This window comes from Sinocyclocheilus anshuiensis, unplaced genomic scaffold (assembly GCF_001515605.1).
Source record: "Sinocyclocheilus anshuiensis isolate Anshui unplaced genomic scaffold, SAMN03320099.WGS_v1.1 scaffold1806, whole genome shotgun sequence".
NCBI classification, from domain to species: Eukaryota; Metazoa; Chordata; class Actinopteri; order Cypriniformes; family Cyprinidae; genus Sinocyclocheilus; species Sinocyclocheilus anshuiensis.
Window position 1 is genome coordinate 185,356 of NW_015544228.1, and position 6,980 is coordinate 192,335.

The 6,980-nt window shown below is 42.6% G+C and overlaps 1 pseudogene; it reads left to right on the forward strand.

The window, feature by feature from the left end:
• LOC107697465 (natterin-like protein) overlaps window positions 1-6,810 on the forward strand; it is an 11,144-nt pseudogene extending 4,334 nt beyond the window's left edge.
• Window positions 6,811-6,980: the final 170 nt, after the last annotated feature.

Here is a 6,980-nt window from a genome sequence, read left to right on the forward strand (position 1 = left end):
GTTCTACTTGGAACAGGGACGTTACGGAAGCTCCAACCTTCCCGAAGGAGGTTTCGGAAGCAATACACATATGAACATTCCTTAGGTGCATATGGAAGATTGGAGGTGATTGTAACCCTCTTGGAATGGCAGAAGTCTGTCGGGGAAACACGGGCTCTGAGGCTATACCGTGGACTTTACAGATATGGGAACCACTTAGGCCTCTACATATGGAACCCAGCCCTCTACCGGTTCTCACGGATTCAGCGAGTGAGGGCCTGGCACCGGACGTTCCACCACGTCTGGCAGCCGAGGGGATGGAGGAGCTCGACAGGGCCTACAGAACGGACACTCTGAAGAAGTTTTAGCAAGCCGACACTAAACCGGAGCCTCTCAGCGCCTCTACCCGTTTGAGGTGAGAACACAGGAGGATACCGGCTCTACACGAAGGCTATAGAATCTAGCGAACGTGTTGGGGGTCGCCCAGCCCGCAGCTCTACAAATATCTGTCAGCGAGGTGCCACGAGCCAGCGCCCAGGAGGATCCTATTACTGATTTACTTATAGACATGCAGAGGAGACATCATCGGAACGCAAAAAAGAAAGCAGAAATGGAGAAGAAAAGCAGAAGTGACCAGACAGGAGACCGTGGACATGCTCTTGATGGCTAAGGAACTGCTTCGGATAATTCGACAACATGAACGTGTAAATAAACGCGATACTTTAAATGATTTTAAATGATTGTCTTTTAGAATCATCACGCCAGTGTTCCTCTGTTGCAAGAGAAAACGCGGGTCAGTTGGATTTCAGTAAGGGCAGGAAGCAGATGGTCAAACGTCATGTGATAGTCACGCATAGATCCCGTGTTGGCAGGCCTGAGGGCGTCAGTTAATTTACTTCCTGTGCCTACACTGGTTCCATACATTAGCGATCACGAGACATCACAAGGTATCTATATGTGGTGAAAGAACTTTTCAGTCCTGATACAAAAGATCTCTGTGTTATCTCCTGATTGGATTAATTCGAAGCCTCATGATGAGTTGATTCAGTGGGTTTCAATAGATGCTTTGCAGGAGAGGAATTTTGTACACGCCCTCTCCTATATAATCCAATGCTTAATGATTTTGTGGGGCCAAAAAACGGGTGAAGAATGCACGCTGTTACTTTCTTCATTTTTGCTTATGAGTTATTGTTTTTAATAAAGCGAAACCATTTGTATATGGTGATTCGATAAACTTTCTTTTAATCAAGACTCCGAGTAATTTATTAAGGGTAACACATTATCTGAATGTAGTTCATAAATCTCCAATACGGGCCTCATAGTGGTAAGAACTCTGCTGAGCTGATCAGGACGTTTTGCTGTGGATCCTGAACCTCACAATATACTTCCCATCAATAAGAGGTAAGGGCTGTATTTGTTCATGACAGCTACAGATGGGGGAAAAGTGTATATATATAGGTGTATACGACAGCGTGTTCCAGTTCCTGCCAATATCCAGCAACTTCGCACAGCCATTGAAGAGGAGTGGACCAACATTCCACAGGCCACAATCAACAACCTGATCAACTCTATGCGAAGGAGATGGGTTGCACTGAGCCCAAAAATGTCAGCCAGCTGCGTTCTTTCCTCGGCTTGCTTAATTATTACAGGCGGTTCATTCCAAACATCGCTACCCAGCTGAAACCTCTGCATAAATTGTTGTGTCATGAAAATAGTTGGAGGTGGACCACTGAATGCCAGGAAACATTCAAAAGAGCAAAAGAGATTCTGTTAAAATCAAAGGCCCTCACCCATTTTGACCCTGCTCTTCCAATTCAGCTGGCCTGCGACGCTTCCCCATATGGTGTGGGAAGCGGTCTTGTCCCACATTATGCCGAACGATCAAGAGAAGTCGATCGCATTTGCTTCGAGGAGTCTAAGCAAAGCTGAAGCAAAATATGCTCAGATTGAACGTGAAGCATTGAGCATTGTGTTTGGAGTGCGCAAGTTTTACCAGTATATTTTCGGAAGGAAGTTTACGCTGCTGAACGATCATCGCCCGCTTACTGCGATTTTTGGCCCTTACCATGGCATTCCCTCTCTTGCTGCTAGTAGGATGCAAAGATGGGCTTTGTTATTATCTGCTCACACCTACAACATCAAGTACCGCAAGTCAGAATTGCACGGTAATGCGGACGGACTGTCCAGATTGCCTCTCGCTGACTCAGTGAAAGAGGCAAAAGTGGCTGAAATGTTCTACTTCAGTCAAGTGGAAAGGGCCCCAGTGACAGCTGCACAAGTGCGCAAGGGCACGCGAAATGACCCCGTCTTGTCCAAAGTCATGGATTTTGTCATGACAGGGAAAGGTGAGAATGATGACATAGAGCTCAAACCATACACCTCTCGATGTCATGAACTTTCAGGCTGTTTGTTGTGGGGAAGGAGAGTGATTATTCCACCAGCTCTGCGTAAATCAGTGCTGAAACAACTACATGCGGGACACTGTGGAATGGTCTGCATGAAAGAGATTGCCAGGAGTTACTTCTGGTGGCCAGGAGTGGACGGCCAAATTGAGGAAAAGGCAAGAACATGCACGTCATGTCAGAGCATATGCAATGTACCACAACTGGCACTGCTGCACCCTTGGGAATATCTGGAGAAACCATGGCATCGCATTCATGCTGATTTTGCAGGCCCAGTCGAGGTCAAAATGCTGTTGGTTGTCATTGATGCACACAGTAAGTGGCCTGAAGTGGCTATCATGAAATCTACCTTAGCAATTGAGAAGTTGGGAGAAATTTTCAGTAGATTTGGACCACCCGTGCAGTTTGTCTCAGACAATGGACCCCAATTTATATCGCATGAGATGGCCACATCTCTGCTAGCAAATGGGGTATAACATATCACAAGTCATCGCCCTACCATCCTGCAACAAATGGACTAGCAGAAAGGTTCGTCCAGACCATGAAACATGCTTTGAAAGCTTCAATTGGGCAAGGCACATTTCATCAACGCCTTCATAACTTCTTGCTGTGCTATCGCAGTACTCCACACGCAACTATCAAAGTGTCGCCAGCTTATTTGTTGTTCAATCGAGAGCTCAGGACAAGCTTTGAGCTGCTTAAACCAGCAATCCTCAAAGAAACTGCCCTACAACCACAACAAAAATCAGGTACAGCGACAGAAACGGCTAGCCAAAGACAGAACCTTTTCGACAGGCTCACCCGTGCTGGCTCGGAACTATGGCAGCAGTCCGAAATGGGTTCCAGCTACTGTGGAGACCCAGAAGGGTCCTGTGTGATATAAGGTTAAAACTGCTGGAAACCTTCTCTGCAGCAGACATACTGATCAATTGCTGAGTGGCACCAGTATATCCACGGACCTTCCTGGAGGTACCGATGCCGCTGATCAAGTAGATGACAGCTCACCAGCTTCTGTGACCTTCACCACAGAGTCTACAAAGACCCCAAATTCCCCATCTACTAAGGAACCGTCATCACCTGTTGTTTCAACAGAAAATCAGAACCAAGCAGGTCACCGATATCCAGTAAGGGAGCGGCGCCCACCTCAGCGTTTCTTGGATTACACTTAGTTAGGGGCTACCCTTGTTGTTTTGGGGCAGAATAATCCCCTAAGGGTAAACTAGGGTTTGAGGTAGTCCACCCTCATTCTCAGGGAGTTAGTTGTGTTCATATATAAGACATTAAACAAGACTGAATGTTCCGAGAACATTTGTAAAAAAAATTAAATAAAATAAAAAATGTGTTCACAGAATGTTACAGTGAAACTGAATGGCATATCTTCATTCTGCAAGTGACAATTAATTGTTTATTTATGTTGACCTTATGAGCAAGAGGGGAGGTAATGTTGTGTATTTTGTTAACGTTGTTTATTTAACTACATCTCCCAGAATGCAGTGTTACGTTGTATCTGGAAGTGTTCTGTAAAAGTTGATATATGAAAAACCAGTAAACAGAGCAGTCACGCTAAATCAGTGCAATTGTCATATGTGTTTAAGTGCGCCGTTCATTTTTTCTAAAGATATAACACTTTGAAATTTAAACAATAAGAAAAATGTGAAAATACCTAAATCAACCATCAAGGGAGAGGCTGCAACAACCTATAGAACATAGGCCTATGGAACTATCAAGAGTGAATAAAGCACAATCTATAAACCCATTTAAAAGGTAAACATATAAATGAATAAATAAAATATTAAATAATAGAGTAAAACAGCAAGCAGGGTTTACTTTGTTCTTAAAAAGAAAATGATGGCCATTAAATTGACTTGAAGATAACAATGACAACCTTGAGTGCTTATAAATCACATTGTTTGTCCATCAAAGTTTAGTCACCGAAGAAGTTTAACACTATTTTACATCCAAAAGAAGTGCTTCTTCCCATCAATTAACGTGAATGAGGAACAGAATGAAGCCTTCTTACCCGCATCCCTTGCTGCTTTAACAAGAGGTCAGAGCTTTTCCCTCGCAGTTCTGTCTTCTGGAGACAGGGGTTCCGTAAGATGCGGGCTACTATCTTCAAGAAACTTGCATATTCTGTCAGCTCACCAGACTGCATCTCATACACAGCGAAAAACGAACAAGATGATGATAGCCCTTGCTTTTCCGTCATCCCTTACTGGTCTATGTCAACACCTTCATTTAATCCATCGTGAATACCTGGGGCGACTTTTCCACAGATGTCAATTGCCACCTTCCTGTGTCCTCACCTTCTTTTTCTCTCACTCCATGTAACTTCATCAGCCATCTCCAGCTATAACATCTGCATTTGTACAGACTTCAGGGACTTATTTTCCTTCAAACTTTGTATCTCTCCATCAATACATTTCAATGTTTCTTTGTGTTTTCTGACATCCAGTACAAGCTGTGAACCATCACAGAGAGATTTTCAAGCATTTTCAAGTAGCTTCGGTTGTCATTTCGATTGTAGCAACGGGTAAAATCCATGGAATAAGGAAAAAAAAATTGTGCCTTTTGATGTCAAAATCAGAATGCAAATAATTTTTATAGAATACTGTCGTCAAAGACGCCATTTGCAGCTAAACGCAGGCATTTAAATGGACATACTATGGATGAAAACTGCTATGATTACTCTTCTTGTAAAGCATAAATTTGATTTAAACAATAGGTCTACATAATATTCACATACGATTCTATTGTACGGAATGTGAAAATACCAGCCTCTATAGTCCAATGTTTACCGGGAGCCAGAGCGCCTGACATCTTGACAAATTTAAAAGTGCTGGCTAATGCTAAACGTAAATACAGTAAGATTGTTATTCACGCCGGCGCTAATGATGTTTGACTTCGCCAGTTGGAGATCACTAAAAATAACATTAAAGAGGTGTGTGAACTTGCAAGTACGATGTCAGACACTTACCATGGTGATGAGATACATAGCAGACTGTCGTCACTCAATGGCTGGATGTCTAAGTGGTGCTAAAGCATCAACAAGTGTTGACATTTCCCAACTGCACTTGTTAAAATGACAAATGACTTGTTTCTTGCGTCAGACCAAGACTGCATCTCATTGCTAGTTTTACTTGATCTTAGAAAATACGGGATTAGTTTCCACTGTTATGCTGATGATGCTCAACTATATATCTCAACAAGACCAGATGAAACTTCTAATTATCTAAACTAACAGAGTGTGTTAAAAATTTTAAGGATTGGATGACCAATAATTTTCTCCTATTAAATTCGGATAAGACAGAGATATTACTTATTGGACGTGTTCATCGTCTGTTTGATTATGTCTTTAATTGATTTTTCCATACATTTCTGCCAGATGTACATAAACTGACAGTCAACACTGATAAGCTACTACTAAATATTGTAGAAACTTAATTTGCTGTATTTTACGTTGCTTTGCAACGATTTGTATCGCAAAAAGCGCTATACAAATAAACTTGAATTGAATTGAATTTATATTTGATGTTAACTTGAATGTTATTCTGTGATCTGGGGTGTGGCAGGGAGAATGGCAGGTGAAGGCTGTCAAGGTTTGGCTTTCAGATGGCAGAAGTGAAACCTTTGGACAACCAGCCGGACGGTATAAAGAGTATGCGTTCAAGTCTGGTGAGTGTTTCACCACACTGTTCCTGTGGGACAATGGAGAAAACAGACGTCTTGGAGCCATCAAATTCAAGACCAAACAGGGTGGAGAAATTTTTTGCAAGAATGACCAAATACTCACTACCAAAAGAAAATCCCATGGATGTCGGCTCTGGGTTTTGTCTGGGAGTTGCAGGAAGAGCTGGTGCAGATATTGTCCGCATAGGATTCGTGTTTCTCAATCCAGTTCAAACAACAGTTCTCACCAATGTCAACTATCCCACTCTCCACCTACTAGAACCAAAGGTGGCAGTGGAAGAGATCAAATCCATCACTTACACAATTGATACCTCCGCTAATCAAAAGCAAACAGTCGAAACTTCAAAGAAAGTGACCAAAACATCCTCATGGTCCATGAGTAACAGCTTTACAGCAACATTTAGTGTGGAAGTGAAGGCAGGGATTCCAGGGATTGTAGACATTTCTACAGGATTCAGTGTCAGCGTTGGATCAGAAAGCAGTTATAGTCATGAGTACACAGACGAGAGAACCGAAACTCTGACCTTCCCTCTTGACGTACCACCTAAAAAGAAAGTGGATGTTGACATCTCCATCGGCAGAGCCACGTTTGATCTGCCTTACACAGGCACACTGAAGATCACTTGCAAGAACGGCAGTGTGCTACAGTACGAAACCAATGGCCAATACAAAGGCATCACTTACACTGATATCAAAGTCAATACTAAAGAATATGATCTGTAATGTTAAGGCAAATTATACATGCAACACAAATTCTTTCATTTTCCTTCAGATTTGATCAGTTATGTATCAGTGTCAGTGTATCATGTATCAGTGTTTATCAGGATCTCAGCATAACGACTCTCTAAACCGAGAGGAGACCTAGCTACACTCAGCACCAGAGGCAGTTAGTGAGGCTCAAAAAGAAAA